The sequence below is a fragment of the Elgaria multicarinata genome, chromosome 1 (genome assembly GCF_023053635.1).
Source record: "Elgaria multicarinata webbii isolate HBS135686 ecotype San Diego chromosome 1, rElgMul1.1.pri, whole genome shotgun sequence".
Classification (NCBI taxonomy): Eukaryota; Metazoa; Chordata; class Lepidosauria; order Squamata; family Anguidae; genus Elgaria; species Elgaria multicarinata.
The window spans coordinates 212,627,289-212,644,487 of record NC_086171.1 but is presented as its reverse complement, the minus strand read 5'-3'; the positions used below and the strand labels follow the sequence as shown (position 1 = coordinate 212,644,487).

General features: G+C 43.9%; 1 protein-coding gene across 5 annotated transcripts in view; it reads right to left on the bottom strand.

The window, feature by feature from the left end:
• Positions 1–7,197, bottom strand: part of ZBTB46 (zinc finger and BTB domain containing 46) — an 83,912-nt gene extending 76,715 nt beyond the window's left edge. For 2 of the 5 annotated variants that reach the window (XM_063147387.1, XM_063147354.1), the window contains exon 1: positions 5,743–6,151. The gene's annotated coding sequence lies outside the window, so the exon portion shown is untranslated. Of the gene's footprint in view, positions 1–5,742; positions 6,152–6,951 lie in introns of those variants that run through there. The other 3 variants (XM_063147370.1, XM_063147362.1, XM_063147377.1) reach the window with 3 other exon arrangements.
• Between the last annotated feature and the right edge of the window lie 10,002 nt (positions 7,198–17,199).

The following is a 17,199-nucleotide window of genomic DNA, read 5'->3' as shown; positions in this document are numbered from 1 at the left end:
CCAAGGATACTAGTGGAGTCCATACCAAAGAGTCACTTAGTGTGATTAGGAATGTAGCCTATGCTCCACCACAATAAACAAGACTGAAAATTGTGAGCATTTAGATTGTTAACCCGCCCCATACTTTAAGCTTGTAGAAGGTAACTTTATTGTGTTATTAAAAAGCATAAAAGTTAGGGAACTACAGTCAGAAAACAGCCCAATAATAATCTCCGGCCATTGATTGCCCACTGCACCTACAATTTTACATTGCTTCTAGAGGACATTTGGGCTTCACTGTTGTGCAGTTTGCAGAAGAAGAAAAAACAATCTTTAGTGCATGAAGGTTCTAATGTCCTGTTTCGCTCATAATGACTACCCAGGATTTTTCATCATAAGCACAACAGTGCATTGGCTCATTCACGACAACTCTGGGTGGTTGTTACCAGGGTTGCCTCCAGAATGAGACCTCCTAGTGCTATCAATCAGAAGACATTCTGCAGCTATTCCTTCTTTTCCTCAACCTAAGATAATGGGGTTAACATAGAAAATGAAAATGACATTGCTACCTCCTGTAAAATTCCATGAATGAAATACGGCAATTGCATTACAAAAGCCTTGTCTAGAAGACCCTTTAATTGTTTATAGCAATCATTTTCTTCCCGAAAGTATCCCTCTCCCATCCCCTGCCCCTGGAATTAATAGCACTCTTAGGAAGGGGTGGAGCAATGTGCATGTGGAGATCCAAACCTGTGGATAGGCCTGACTGTTACAAATGTTACCTCCAAAAAGGTGAGAGCCTGCCACAAACAATGACTATTTGGAATCCCACCCCCCAAATAATCAGCCCGCGAGGTTTATGCAAGGCAGACCAATAATCCTGCTGGTTAGACTAGTATGGTATTGTTATTACAGATAGGGGGCTGAGCAATAGTCACCCAATACGTTTATGGTTAAAATGAGATTTGAACTGGGTCTGTCTAGTTCAAAGTTCATTCCCCCCCCACCCCAGTCATGTCGCAATTTAAATAAAAACATGAACATATCTATCTACGGATCATACCCAATGCAATGGCAGAAATGGACGAATAGCTCTTCAGTCTCTTTATGCTTTTAATAGCAGCCATGGTCCCAAGCCAGGTATGTATCCCTCGACACCCCCCCCCCCAAGCTATTAGAAAAAGTATATACAGACCAGAGAGCTATTCATATATGTCGATATACACACAAAAAGCAACAACCATTCTAAGAGTTTCTCTACATGAACGGTTCATTGCAATCATGATTGGCCATTCATGGAAGTTTGTGGGTCCTTTACATGATACTGTCAACCTCCAGGACATCTGCCGGCCTTCCCCCATTAATCTGGTTTTTAAAAAAGATCAGATATAATGCACTATTTAAAACCATTGTGGGATATCACATGCCACTAGATGGTGCTGTTTCATTTAAATTTATGGAGCATTGCCAAGAGAGAAAGTTTTCAGTTACAAATCACGTGGTCACCGTTATCACCATCTAAAGGAGCCATAGTCAACACAGAAAGACCACTAAAACAGTATGCAAACCACATCCATGGTTATTTTGCTGTTCAAATAAAGATAAAACAGAAAGAAAAAGGCAGGATTAAGGCAGAAAAAAGCATGGCTGGAATCTTGTGCACACTTACATGCAACTAACTTGAAATCTGATTGGATAAAAGTCGGACCTGCAACAAAATGTTGCAGCATGGAGTGCTCCTGTGCAGGATTCCAGCCTCTTCCAGGATACTCTACTCCATCATGCCCCTCCTCACCCCAGTTTTCCACTTCCCACTGAACATTTTCAGTTCCTCCCACTGTAGGGTGACCATATGAAAAGGAGGACAGAGCTCCGGTATCTTTAACAATTGTATAGAAAAAGAATTTCAACAGGTGTCATTGGTATACATGAAGCACCTGGTGAAATTCCCTCTTCATCACAACAGTTACAACTGCAGGAGCCCTGCCCTCTTTTTGTATCTGGTCACACTATATCTCCTGCAGCTTTAACTGTTGTGATGAAGAGGAAATTTCACGAAGTGCTGTATGTATACAAATGACACCTGCTGAAATTCCCCTTTCAATACAACCGTTACAGATACAGGAGCTCCTTTTCATATAGTCACCCTATCCCACTGGCCAAGGTTTGTTCATTTTTACTCTCAAGATTTTGTGTACTTCTGTAAACATTGGAGTTCCCTGGAGCCTGCTGATACCTCCAACTTAAGCCTTTTAGTTCTAGCCTGGCCTTCAGAGGCATTAAAGAACATGTCCTCTTCTACGTGATCACCTTCAGATATCTGAAAAGTTCAATCAGACTAAACACACCCAGTTCCTTCAACCTTTCCTTATAACGCTTGTTTTCTATACTACTGACCATCTTCATTTCCCTCTTCTGAATCTGTCTTCAGACTTCTTTAAATAAAATGAACTCTGACTAGTGCAGAAAAAAGCGTAACCGTGACTTGGAAACTATGGTTCTAATGCAGCCTAAAATCATATCCACCTTGATTGCAGCTGCATTACACTGCTAACTCATGATCAACTTCAATTACAATCCCAAGATCCTTTTCACTTATACTGCTGCCTAGCCAGATATCCCCCATCCCATACTATTCATTTAATTAATTTATTTTTGTCTAAATGCAGAACTTTGTATTTGTCTCCGTTGATTTTCATTTTGTTAGTTTCAGCCCTGTTTTCTATTGTATCAAAGTCATTTTGAACTTCATCCCCATCTTTTGATGTGTTGGCTAATCCTCCCAGGTCTGTATCATCCACAATTTTGACAAAGATTCCTTCCACCCCTTCAGCTAAGTTACTAATAAAAATCTTAAAGAGTGTTGGGCTTGAGAGAGCACACTGCAGCATCTCAATCAAAACCTCTCTCCAATTTGTATTTATTTAATTTGAAGAGGAATCACTGGAGAGCATTTTGAGCACAATTTTCTAACCAGCTGTGAATCCACCTGATGGTATTATCATGTAGCCAACATTTAACCATCTTATTAAGCAAAATATCATGTGAAATGCTTTGCTAAAATCAAGCTAAATCATGTCCACAGCATTCCCCTAATCCACTAAGCCAGTAACTTGGTCCAAAAAAGAGATAAGATTAGACTGACAGGAATTATTCTTGAAAATTCCATGCTGGCCTTGCCAATCACTGTATTGTTACTCTGAAGTTTTACTCTAAAGTTTTCATTTTGCATGGTTTACATTTGAGAAAGGCTTAAACAGTTCAACCGACTGACTTTGGGAGGCTCATTGTATTTTACCTTAAACCCACCAGTTTAAAGTAAGACAACAACCATTTGAGCGTACAACAAATATTGTACTAATCCTATTGTGCAAAGTGTTCATGGTTCATGGAATTATGAGCATAAAGGATAGCTATTTGAATTTCAGGGAGCCTTTCAAAGATTTAACCTAAGCTTCTTTTATCCTTTTATTTACCAATTAAATTAAGAATATAGCAAGTAGGATTAGTTCACACTACAAATAATGCAAGAAAGTCAAGTTATGGTCTGGAGGAGGTTGCTGAAAGAAGCAAATTAAACACAGGTAAAAAAAGGGAACTTTGGGAGATGCAGTCTATTCTTGAAAATGTTTTTCTATGTAGGAAGCTAGGCTAACCAAAAGTTACAAATAAAAAACTATGGAATCTCATATTAATGAAAGAAGTGAGGGAAAGTGAAATATTGCAATGAAAAGCTTTCACAAGGAAGGCAAGGCAGGAAGAAATGGCTCTTAAAGTACGTCTGTCCCATATCAACACTAATTTTCAGTTCGTAATTTATTTGACTTAGCCTTCCCACCCAAAAAAGTATGCCAAGGTTGTTTCAGTAAAGTACTTCAAAACCCTTTTTAAATATACCACCTGGCAAAGACAAGCCTAGGCACTACTAGATGCCCTAGAAAGTACAAGCCATAGGGACAAGATGGCCCATTTCCCCTCTTCTCTCAAATTCAACAATCTGACCTGTATATTACACATTATCTTTTAAAGAGGATATTATATCTGTCTAATTAGCAAATAATGCCCTTTTAAAGGAAACAGAATTCTTCACTGTAATTTAATTGGATCAATCTCAGATTTGGACCTGGCTACATAGAGTAAATAATGCACCATAGTCTTAAGTAAAGTCATTCTCTCACAACAAGATTTAAATAAGTGATCTACCAATAGCAAAAGTAGTATTTCACTATCCACTTAAATGACAGTCACCATTAGGTTGCAATTCTAAACACATTTACAAGGGAGTAAGCCTGAATGAACACAGTGCGACTTCGTTCCAAGCAAACATGCATAGGATTATGCTGTCAGATTTGCTCATTATTTTCAGGAAGGAGCAATGCAAGTACTAGTATTCTGAGACCAAATATTGTTTTATACAACCAGCCTGTTCCATGAGACTGTCTCAGAGTATATCTGAGTGACAATTTTTCATTACATGTGGAAAACTGAGGGTTTATAGTAAGCTCTAGATACACACACATGCCATATGATATAAGGATTAAAAGACTGAGAACTCGACAAGCAGTAGCTGTATTCAACTGCTATTAATTCAGTTCAACATATCCGATCGATAAAGCAGAATTGGCTGTCAAATGTTAGAGTTCCCCTTTATTCTTGAAATACTACAGTACTTAAAGCGACACAGAATAAACAGCCAAAGTTTAGTACACGTGGAAAAAGAAAATATATCATGGTTTTGAAAGTTTGTGTAAAACTATAGCTTTGTTTGTCTCATGGTAAGAAAACAGTATCTTGTTTTTCCTTTTACCAAAAGAGAGTTCTTCTCTTTTGGGAGAAAGATTTTAAAATAGAAGCAAGAAAAAGTAGGGAACCAGGTTACAAGTTATAAACTTAAAATACTAGCATATGATACATATTAAGAGGCAATAAATATTTGAAACGATTTCCATTAAAATGCACACAATAACTTCAGTACAGGTGCCTGCAAGAACACTGCTTGCAAGACACGCTTTCCTTATTAGCATATCTTGAAACAATGCTGATAATAATCTTGTCTCTATAATCCATGCCAAATAAATCCCTTGGACTCTAGAACTGAACGCACAGAGGAAAGTCATTTTAAGAATGAAATTGTCCTGTGCTTACATATTTCTTACCACACAACATATTAAAAGTACATTGTTCTACAGAATTGTTCAGTTATACATTTTATTCCTGGTTCTTTAGCAGTATAAAATTAAAAAATCCTCCCACTGTTATGGACCTGGAAATCTGTTTCATTCCTTATTTGTCATCTGAGATTGAGTTATCAGACGCTACTTGCATTGCTTTTGTAGAACTGACATATCTATTTACAGGCACAAAAATGCAATCTACAACTTACAAACCTTGCCCTCCCCCAATATTTTTTTTAAAGAAAACCTTTTAATGCATAACACCTCTTTACTCTCCTTTCAAATTATTCTTGGGGGGGTGTCAAATTTTCCTTGCCGGTATACAACATTTTCAAGTCCATTTCTTTACTTCTTACAAGCATATTAAGTAGCTTCTACAGTTTCAGAGAGAAGCATTATCTTGTGGGCTAGGTTTAAATATATAGGGTCACTTCCAATATTTCAGTTTGCAATTAAAATGGAGGCAAGGCCAGGCGATCTGTGCCTGGCTTTAGGGGGAGACAATAACCCAAAACAGGCCTGGCTTTAAAGAGACAGAAAGAGAAAGCAAGAGGAGGAGAAAAAATACATGTTTCACTAGTATTATTACCTCATCCCTTTCTTTCAAGCAGTTCTGAGCCACTCTCTCTTGACAAACTCTTGGTCCAACTTCCACAGATGCTTATTTTTAAAGGCTTTTTTTAAAAAAATAAATAAATAATAATGCTCAGATCAGAATGGAAGGGCTTGTTATTTTGTGAAGTGGAGCTGCTGTTAAAATGCCCCCTTGTCTCCTCTCCACTCCCTTGAGCTGGGTGTTGACGCAGCAGAAATTACCAGCTGGAAAATTCCCCTTTTGGAGGTTAGAGGGAGGGGGTGGGGGGGTGAGAAGAGGGAGGAGAGAGGGGAGGGGGTGGGGGAGAAGCAGGAGGGGGTTAAACCCTGCCAGTCAGTCACTGCGCTGTCCCCATCTATCCACCCACCTAGTCCCAAATAAGGCATCATGTCCTGGGGTGGAGGGAGATCAGAGAAGCCACATGCCCTTTCCACACAGGGGGGTGGGGGGTGTAATCTCACCCCCCCTCCTCCTCCTCCTCCCCACCCTGCCGTTGGATTTTACCCAGCCGCCTTCCAGTATCTCAGGAGAGCAGGCACAGCGTGCATGTGCGCCTGCAAGGTGGACTCGTATCCCCCAGTATCTCATAGGGCAGATAAGGCACTGCCAGCGGCTGAGAAGGGGAGCCAGATTAGCTGAGAGCTGGGGAGGGGAGGGGAGGGGAGGGGAGGGGGGCAAATATCCTTTATCTTTAATGGGAGGGGGGTATCTGTGGGAGGAAGAAATAAAGGGAAGCGCATTTCCAGGTGGGTGCAAGTGGGCATTCCTGCCATGGATTCACTGAATTGACCCCTCCAGGGGGGGGGGAATGCCGCCCCCTCCCCGTCCTCAGTTGTGGGAGGGCAATTCCTTTGATCAGCCTGCCCCAAAGGCAATAGCTGCCACTCCACCCCACACTGCCGAGAGAAGGGCTGAGTGGGATGCATGGGGGGGGGGGCGACCAGTTACCCCCACAGTGAGTGACCAGGTATTTTAAAGACATCCTCCCCTCAAACCGCCCCCCCCCAAAAAAAGACAGCATTGGGAAGGCTACAAGCCAAGCCTGTGAGGGGGCGAAGAGGGTAAAATAAGTTGTGAGGAGGGTGGGGTGGCGGAAGTGCCCCAGACCCCCTCAAGAGAGGCGTGTGGGGAGGGGGGGGAAATAAGTGTGTGAATGGGGGGGGTTAATTTCTCACCCCCCCCTCCTCTCTCTCTCTCTCTTACCTGCGCGTCATGAGGGAGCGGCCGGAGCGCAGGCTCCGCTCGGTCACTCAGTCTCTCTCTCTCTCTCTCTTCACGAGTTGGGGGGCGGAAAAAGAGAGAGGGGGGAAAGAAGGGGGAAAGCCAGAGCGCGCTCCCGCTTCCCCTTCTCTCCCCCCCCTCAGGGAAAGAGAGGGGGCGCGCGCTCTCTCGCTCTCTCTTCCCCCCCCCCCCCCGGTTCCCTCACACAACTTGGCCAAAGAGAGGGGGGAGGGGCCATGCTCGAGCTCGGCGGCACTAGCCGGCAAAAAAAAAAAGAAAGAAAGAAAAGTGGGGGGAAAAGTAGGAGTGGGCGTGACCAAGCGGAGGCGCGTGCGAAGGGAGGGAGCAATCTCCTCGCTGATTGGATAGGGCCGGACACAGGCCTCCCTAAGCCACGCCTCCTCACCCCCCCTCCCCTGCCCGTCGGTTACGGCCCTCCCTCCTTCCCTCGCGCCAGCAGGGGAATGAGAGAGCGCGCGAGGTGGAAGCGCAACCAACTGTCAAGCTGCTGGACACAACCGCGGGGGGCGGGACGGGGGGGGGAGAGGAAGGGGACGCTGAGCATCATGGGAGAAAGCAGCCCTGACAAGATTGTTGCCAAGGGCAAGCTGGGGCTTCTGTCGTCCTGGTAACGGTCAGGGCCTTCCCTTGCCTCCTCTCGCTGCCCTCCATGCCCTCTAACATTACAGCGAGGGATAATGTTGGGGGTAGTTAAGGTAGTTGGAATGAGGGTGTGTGTGTGTGTGTGTGAATTCTTCCACACAATTGCTTCTTCCTCGCCAAGAGGTGCTTCTTTAAGAAGATAAAATAAAAATAGGGAATCGCTCCGGTGTGTTAAATGCCAGGTTGTAAGACGGCACTGTTCAACAGCACTGAGGTTAACACAGAAATCAAAGGCAGAGCGAGAGAAAACAACAAAGGAAGAGTCTTGTGGCACCTGAAAGACAAACATGGATCCAGCAACTGGCTGTTTATCAAATAATAATAATATTAATAATAATAATAATAATAATAAATACTGGGAGCTAAATGAGTCACACAGAATTCAGTAGTCCGTGACCCATGCAAATGTGCTTGTGATATTATTTTTTTAAAAAAAGATTAATTGGTCCAGTAAAATATATATATAAAAGGAGCATCCATCACACCCTGTGACTCTTACGAACGAGTCTGTCTACTATTAACACAGATCCACAGTTTTCCAAACAAAGCCTTCGAACTATATTTTTTGAAGATGGAAAAAAACCAACGCCCCAAATAATGTGAGGTTTACATCTTTCAAAGCTGCCAAGTAACATGTACATATAAACTCCACACACTCACCTCATAAAGTTACCTGGTTTGTCACCAAAGAGGGTAATTTTATTTCAGCTTCACATTTAGCCACTGGGAAATTCAAAATTGAGTCAACATATTCCAAGGAGCAATGTCTGTCAGTCTCCCCCTCTTTACCAGGAGAACTAGCAACCGAAAAGCTAGGGTGACCATATGAAAAGGAGGACAGGGCTCCTGTATCTTTAACAGTTGTAGAGAAAAGGGATTTTCAGCAGGTGTCATTTGTATGCATGCAGCACCCGGTGAAATTCCCTCTTCATCGCAATAGTTAAAGCTGCAGGTGCCCTCCTCTCTTTTATATCTGGTCAAGAGGGGAGGACTCCTGCAGCTTTAACTGCTTTGATGAAGACAAAATTTCACCAAGTGCTACATGCATTCAAATGACACTTGCTGAAATTCCCTTTTCTAAAGGACTTTAAAGATACAGGAGCCTTGTCCTCCTTTTCATATGGTCACTCTTTTAGCCCCAGGGACAACAACACTAGAAAAGCTAACTTCAAAAAGACACCTTTCCCTGGGGACGAGAACTTTTATTTTTGGCTGGATTAAAAATATAATAATCTTCGACGCAGCATTTTTAATGTATGTATATGTTTTATAGCTTGCCAAATAAAATAACTACGCTGCAAAATCCTAGTTTTATTTTGTTTGTTTTTTAATTTAAAAATCCAGTTCATATTAGCAAAATTGCACCAAAATATTAAAGAAAATCAAGTAGCATAATATAAGCCAAATATATACACCCAAGAATGTTCCAAAAAACAGAGGTGGCTGAAGTTCCTAACTATAGAAAAATGCCAAGTTGTGGATGAAAATATGAATTACAGTGCAACCCTATGCATATCTATTCAGAAGTAAGTCCTGTTGAGCTCAATGGTGCTTATTCCCAGGTAAGTGGGTATAGGATTGCAGCCTCAATAAATGGTAATAAAGCCCACCACATATTGGGCAAATATACTCTACATCAGAGAACGTAAGCATATAATCTAATTCTGCAGTTAAATAATGTTCTTTAGTGTTTGCAAGCCCCATGCTTTGAGGTATTTCCAGCTGCACCACCACATGGCCACCACCAGTGTTGCCACCTTCAGGGGGTCATCTGGGGTCCCCAGAATATGGTGCACAAGAAACAGCCCCGCATGTCTCAGTCACAGAATTTAATGGGGATTCCAGATGACAATGTTTTCCTCTTGCAACCTTCCTGTGGTTTCCCACCGCGTCTTCCATCTTTTTTTAAATTCCGGAAAAATCCATTAAGTAAACAAATGTGGCATAACTGCACAGATCCTTCTGGCTAGAGTTAGGACCCCTTCATCTGGAAGCACTGCAAAGTACTTTGGGCACTGTACAGGGAAATTAAAAACATTTGTAATTTGTTGTCAATTCTAAAATTGTTTCAGCCACTTCCATTATTGCTTCAAAATAGCATAAAACCTTTCTCTCTGACCAGCTCTAACAAACCAAGTTAATTCATTTAGAAATGGAAAATCCCATAGCTGTATGCACCATTCCCTAATTCTTGGGTTTGATTTGATTTTCAATGTTTTGCATATACTACGCTAGCAATGACAGTCATATGACAAAAAGGAGTGTTTCCTTATCTGTGTTTATCAATCCTTTAAATTACGTTTTAAAAAAAGAAAGAAAGCAAAAAGACTTAGGGTCAAAGATCTCTTCTTGATCCTCCTAGAGTGCAGGACACGGAATAATGGGCTCAAGTTAAAGGAAGCCAGATTCCAGCTGGACATCAGGAAAAACTTCCTGACTGTTAGAGCAGTACGACAATGGAATCAGTTACCAAGGGAGGTTGTGGGCTCTCCCACCCTAGAGGCCATCAAGAGGCAGCTGGACAGCCATCTGTGAGGGATACTTTAGAGTGGATTCCTGCATTGAGCAGGGGGTTGGACTCGATGGCCTTGTAGGCCCTTCCAACTCTGCTATTCTATGATTCTAAGATTTGGCTGGATGGTTAGAACCAGGGCATCCATATGTTTAGGGATCCTGCTGAAGGAAGTGTAACATTAGGAGAGCATGTGGTCCCAGTGTAAACAGATATCGGATCAATATCAGTCTAAGATCAAGAAGACACTGTTTCACCCAACCTTTACAGCTTGAGTGAATTTTGTTAGCTGTTCTTCAGTACAGTTCATTCTTTGCGAAAAAAACATCTTTTGATCAACGGACATCCTAGTCAAACAGATTTCCGTTTTTCTACGATGTGTTCTAAAAGCAAATAAGATCTCCCAGCACAGCGCTTTCCACTCAGTGCATCTGTATTTTGGTGAAAGAAAATCAATACAAATTGATTAATGTAACAAAGCTCTGTCTTTCAAGGCTGAAATAGTTCCTCTCAGCTGCCTTTTCTGTCTTGTAGCTGAAGGCAATACTTGCTAGAAAGAGTTCTGTTGCCATTCAAATAAATAGTGGCTTGCAATTGTCGTGTACTTCTGCAAATTCAAAGCACAATCTAGAAGAAGAAGAAAAATTATCACTTCATAGTGGCCCAGGCAACTGCTCTTTAAGGTTGCCCAATATCAGGAGTCTGCATCATCTTTTTTTTTTTTTTTTTTTGCTTTATTGTAAAATGACTGAAGTCTCTTTCACATTGACATATTGAATGGCCAGGTTTCCAATATGGACAACGTGAAAGGGGAAAGAGCCAGGCTGCTACCCAGTAGCAGAAGGTAAGACTAGACTGTGTGCGTGTGTGTGCAAAAGCCATAACCGCCTTTGCAAACCACTCTCTCATCACACCTTAAGAACCTAAGAAGAGCCATGCTGGAAATAAGCCTATATACACCAGTTGCTACAAAGCCTTGTGTGGCGCAGAGTGGTAAAGCAGCAGTTTCTGCAGCTGAAACTCTCCCCACGGCCTGAGTTCGATCCCAGCGGAAGCTGGTTCTCAGGCAACTGGCTCGGGTGGACTCAGCCTTCCATCCTTCCGAGGTCGGTAAAATGAGTACCCAGTTAGCTGGGGGAAAGGTAATAATGGCCGGGGAAGGCAACGGCAAACCACCCCGCTATAAGGCCTGCCAAGAAAACGTCAGCGAAAGCTGGTGTCCCTCCAAGAGTCAGTAATGACTCAGTGCTTGCACGAGAGGTTCCTTTCCTTTCCTTTTCACACCAGTTGCTGGGGAACGCGGTGGGGAAGGTACTGTTGCACCATGTCCTGCTTGTGGGTTCCTCGTTGACAGCTGGTTGGCCACTTTGTGAACAGAGTGCTGGACTAGATGGACCCTTGGTCTGATCCAGCAGGGCTCTTCTTAGGTTCTTAACATGCCAAGGTCCATCGGCACCAGGTTAAAAACTCTTCTCTTTTTCCAGGCATTTAGCAATATGTGATGAGCTTCATTGATCCTGGATCTGTTTTTATAGTTGTTTATAAAGTTTCTCCTAATTGTTTTTAGATATATGTTTCTGTGTATGTTGTATGTTTTTGTGGTTTTCAATTTTGTATATTGTTTTTAATTGTTTTAATCTTATGTAAACTGCCCAGAGAGCTTCAGCAATGGGGCGGTATAGAAATGTAATAAATCATCATCATCATCCAGCATTCTGTTCTCAGAGTGGCCAACCAGCTGCCCGCAGGAAACCCACAAACAGGACATGAATACAACAGCACCCCCCAGCCCATGTTCCCCAGCAATTGGTATACATACATAGGCATTCTGCCTCTAATACTGGAGGCAGCAAGTAGCCATTAGGACTAGCCATTGGCAGCCTTCTCCTCTTTGAATTTGTCCAATCCCACTTCCATGCATTCCAAATTGGTGCCCACCACTGCATCTTGTGGTAGTGAGTTCCATATAATTATCCTTTTTAAGTGCACAGCTCCACATATCCAAAGCTACTCTTAGTTGTTCCACCCAACTCTTTTGTTATTCAGGCATGGTGGCTCTCTGTCTAGGGTGACCATATTTGGGAAACCAAAAAAGAGGACACCGTGTGTGTGTGTGTGTGGAAGCAACTTTCTGAGTCCTGCAGAAAGTACGTTATTCCCCCGCCACCTTAAAGAACCCAATTGGAGTGGAGGAGAGGAAAGGATTTCATTCTGTACCACCACCATCCACTCCAATTGGGGCCTTTTCTATAATGTCCACGAATGACCCACTTTCCCCTTTAAGACCTCAATTGGAGCTCGGGGTGGGGGAATGATGTGCCTCAAGAAAGCATGTCATTCCCTCCTGCCATGCTAATGGCAGCCTTAAGGAGGAAGGTGTGTCATTCCAGGACATTATTGAAAATTATAGAAAATCCCCCCTGACACCATAGAAAGAACAAAAACCAGGACAAATCCGGGGAAATCCTGACAGTTGGTCACCCTATCTCTGTCCAGCTGTGGTTGGCCTTTATATTTTCATTGACCACCTTGGCTCCCATTTTTGTCATTACTCATTTACAAGTTCACACAGATGTGTGAATGAGGACATGTGAGATGATTGTCCACAGAAGCCCCTCCTCCATCAATCTTGATAATAAAATTAACCCTCCATATTGAGAGCCAGGTTACCACTGAATACCTGTTGTTGGGTTCAAACAGCAGGGGAGAATGGTCAGACAATTTCATACCCTGCTTGTGAGCTTGCCAGGGGCATCTGGCTGGCCACTGTTAGTAACCCAAGGCTGGCTTAATTGGATCTTTGATCTGATTCAGCAGGATCTTCTGTTCTTGTGCAACAATGAAAACCACATATAAAGGAACTGTTGTCTCTCTTTTGGAGATTCGTTTACCTCCCAGAATCCCTTCCACGAATTCCCACCCACTCCCCAAAACTCCTTTTCCCACCCACCCACCCCCAAAATAATTCAGGGTGCAATCCTATGCATGTTTAGACAGGGAAAAAAAGTCTTACAACTCTCAGCATGGCTGCCTGTGGAATGCTGGGAGTTGTAGGATTTTTCTGTCTAAACATGCACAGGATTTGTGCCGTCAGTGACTTTTACTGCAGGGGAAGGGGTTGCCTTCAAGACACTGGTCAGCTGAAGTTTGTGGGAGGGCTTAAGAAGGCTATTTGGTGTGTTGTGTATAAGATTTTCCACTAGCACACTCTACGTGGGAGGAGGAGTCTTGTGGTAACCACTTGATTATTCATGAGCCTTCAGCCAAAGGTGCTTTGGTGCTTGAGATGGAAAAACCAATGATGCCCCAATCTCTACAGTAAACATACAATAAACGAAATCATTATGATTTGCAATCCTTTAATGATTAATGTGTCACCAGAGTTGGCCACTCTCCCTGTACAGTTTGCTGTATCTAGAGAAAGTTGATATCTAGAGGTAGGGAACGTAGGATCCCAAGCAAAGCAGATTCGAATGAATATGGAAACCAATCTGCACACAGGAGATAAAACATGGTCCTTCCACTAGGTGGGCTTCCAGTCTGTACATATCCTCTAGAGGACAGGAGGCCTCACTGCACCAGAGGGCCAATTTATAGCCTTTACACATACACACACACACACACACCTTGTAAGCCTACTCTCAATTGTTAGGAACAGCCGACTCACCTGCTTCAAGTTCTGGAAAGCTACCTGTCTTCCATCCCCCTCTATGCCTGCTGTTCACTTTTCCCTCTTTACCCATGTGTATACAAGTATTCCTCTTGTGTATCAGTTTTTTAGTTTGCACCTACCAGTTTAGCTTAGGAGAACCCTTCTTGTTTCTGACAAAGTGGGCTGTAACCCCGTGAAAGTGAGTGCTACCATTTATTTGCCTTTCCCTAAGGTGCCACAGGAACCTTGCTTGCTGTTTCAATCACAGTAGGGTAACACAACTACTCCTCAGCAATCAATTGCTCCCCGTGATGTCCTCTTACGACTCATGTACAAGAACCCTGACATTTTTCGTTTCGTAATACTAAAATTATGGTGAATGGTGTGATTTTGCAGACTCTAGCATATCTTCAGTGAGAATACTTGCAAGTCATTATTTCATGAATTGAAATTTTAAGGTCTTGTCTTTCCAGCTGCTTTTGCCTCTATATATTCTCTGTAGACTCCTCCACTTCTGGGAATGAATTCCTCTATCGCCCTTGCATGTCTTTGATTTCAGGCATGCATGCCCTAGTTCCCACCCTACAACCCCCAGGATTTCCTCCTCCTCTCTCTCTCTGCTGGAAGAAGGTATTTATTTATTTAGCTGAATGTCAAGCTGGGCTGACTCCCCTGTGAGTTGCAGCAGCTGCAACCTGGCTTCTGCCTTGGGGGATGAGCTCAGAGATGGGGAGGATAGATCTAGGTAGGAAAAAAATCCCTCTTAAAGGGTCTGGGGAAAGCTGGAAGGGTCAAGTCCCCCCTCCCCGCCCCTTCCCACACAAATCTGGAAACACACAATTCTACCAGACTGTACAGGAGTAGCTCATTCTTTATTTCCATTTCGGCACACTCTGCTTTAGATATTACTGACTTTAGGCAAATTGCTTTGCAAATAACAGTAGAGCAGTATCCTGGCTTTTTCTATATCCCACATTCAGGACCTCTTCTGACATGACAGGACCTCTCAATGGCATTTGATACTATGCTAGGCTTGCATGAGACCTGGGGACACCATTTTAGGGTGGTTCTGCTCTAATCTGGCTGAAAATTCACAGAAGGTGGTGCTGGGGGACTACTGCTTGACTCCATTGTCATTGGCCTACAGGGTTCCTATGGGCTATATTTTGACCCCTATGTTCTTTAACATCTACATGAAGCCTGCTAGAACACCGAGATCGCGGTATAGCTATCTCCCTTCTGCATTAACACAGTATGTAGCGATATCTGTGAAAACAAAAGTTGGAGGCAGGAGAGTGTATCCGGTCTACAGTATTAACACAGTGTCTGCATTCCCTATTTGGGGTTTTCTAGAAGCGTCTAACTGGCCATTGTTGGTAAAGAGGATGCTAGACCAGTGCGATCCTTGGGCTGATCCAGCATATTTTTTATATTCATATAGGGATGAATGTTCACGGAGCTTCTTCAAGGCATGGTTGGAGCCTCTATCGACATGCTGGGTTCGTCACAGGCAGGAATCAAGTACAGTACAGGCACTGCCAAATGTAAGTTACCTCTGTGGCCTGACTCATTACTACAAGTAGGATGGCCATATGGAAAGGAGGACAGGGCTCCTGTATCTCACTGGCCCTCCTTCTTCTCACTGGCCTTCCTTCTTCTCACATCAGTCCGTTGGTTTCTGTTCACCACTCTGCTGCTAAGATCATCTTCTTGGCTCGCCGCTCTGACCATGTAACTCCACTTCTGAAATCTCTTCATTGGCTTCCAATTCACTTCAGAATCCAATATAAACTTCTCCTGTTGACCTACAAAGCTTTTCACTGTCTAGCTCCTTACTATCTCTCCTCTCTCATCTCACACTATTGCCCCGCTCGTGCTCTTCGCTCCTCTGATGCCATGTTTCTCGCCTGCCCAAGGGTCTCTACTTCCCTTGCTCGGCTTCGTCCATTTTCTTCTGCTGCCCCTTATGCCTGGAACGCTCTTCCAGAACATTTGAGAACTACAAGTTCAACCACAGCTTTTAAAGCTCAGCTAAAAACTTTTCTTTTTCCTAAAGCTTTTAAAACTTGATTTTGTTCTGACTTTATACTGTTGGTTTTACCCTACCCAGTGCCTGTTTACCCTACCCTGTGCCTGTTTGCATTCTCTTCCCCTCCTTATTATTTATTTATTTATTTATTTATCATATTTATACCCCGCTCCTCAGCCAAAAAAGGCTCTCAGAGCGGCTTACACTTAGCAAAAAAGACAGTCCCTGCCCTCAGGCTTACAGTCTAATAAAGACATGACACACAAGGAACAGGAGTTCAGGAGGGAGGGAGGGGGGGAGGAGAGAGAGAGAGTCCGACAGGAGCAGGCCATGATATTTCTTCTGCCTGCTCCTGTCCCCTTGTTCTTTCTTCTTCCCCACAGGGCCAAGATGACAGTTTGCCCTGTGGGGGTGGGGGAAGACTCCAACAGGAGCAGGCCATGATGTTTCTTCTGCCTGCTCCTGTTCCCTTGTTCTTTCTTCTTCCCCACAGGGACAAGATGACAGTTTGCCCTGTGGGGGTGGGGGAAGAGTCCAACAGGAGCAGGCCATGATGTTTCTTCTGCCTGCTCCTGTCCCCTTGTTCTTTCTTCTTCCCCACAGGGCCAAGATGACAGTTTGCCCTGTGGGGGTGGGGGAAGAGTCCAACAGGAGCAGGCCATGATGTTTCTTCTGCCTGCTCCTGTCCCCTTGTTCTTTCTTCTTCCCCACAGGGCCAAGATGACAGTTTGCCCTGTGGGGGTGGGGGAAGAGTCCAACAGGAGCAGGCCATGATGTTTCTTCTGCCTGCTCCTGTCCCCTTGTTCTTTCTTCTTCCCCACAGGGCCAAGATGACAGTTTGCCCTGTGGGTGTGGGGGAAGAGTCCAACAGGAGCAGGCCATGATGTTTCTTCTGCCTGCTCCTGTCCCCTTGTTCTTTCTTCTTCCCCACAGGGCCAAGATGACAGTTTGCCCTGTGGGGGTGGAGGAAGAGTCCAACAGGAGCAGGCCATGATGTTTCTTCTGCCTGCTCCTGTCCCCTTGTTCTTTCTTCTTCCCCACAGGGCCAAGATGACAGTTTGCCCTGTGGGGGGGGGGGAAGAGTCCAACAGGAGCAGGCCATGATGTTTCTTCTGCCTGCTCCTGTCCCCTTGTTCTTTCTTCTTCCCCACAGGGCCAAGATGACAGTTTGCCCTGTGGGGGTGGGGGAAGAGTCCAACAGGAGCAGGCCATGATGTTTCTTCTGCCTGCTCCTGTCCCCTTGTTCTTTCTTCTTCCCCACAGGGCCAAGATGACAGTTTGCCCTGTGGGGGTGGGGGAAGAGTCCAACAGGAGCAGGCCATGATGTTTCTTCTGCCTGCTCCTGTCCCCTTGTTCTTTCTTCTTCCCCACAGG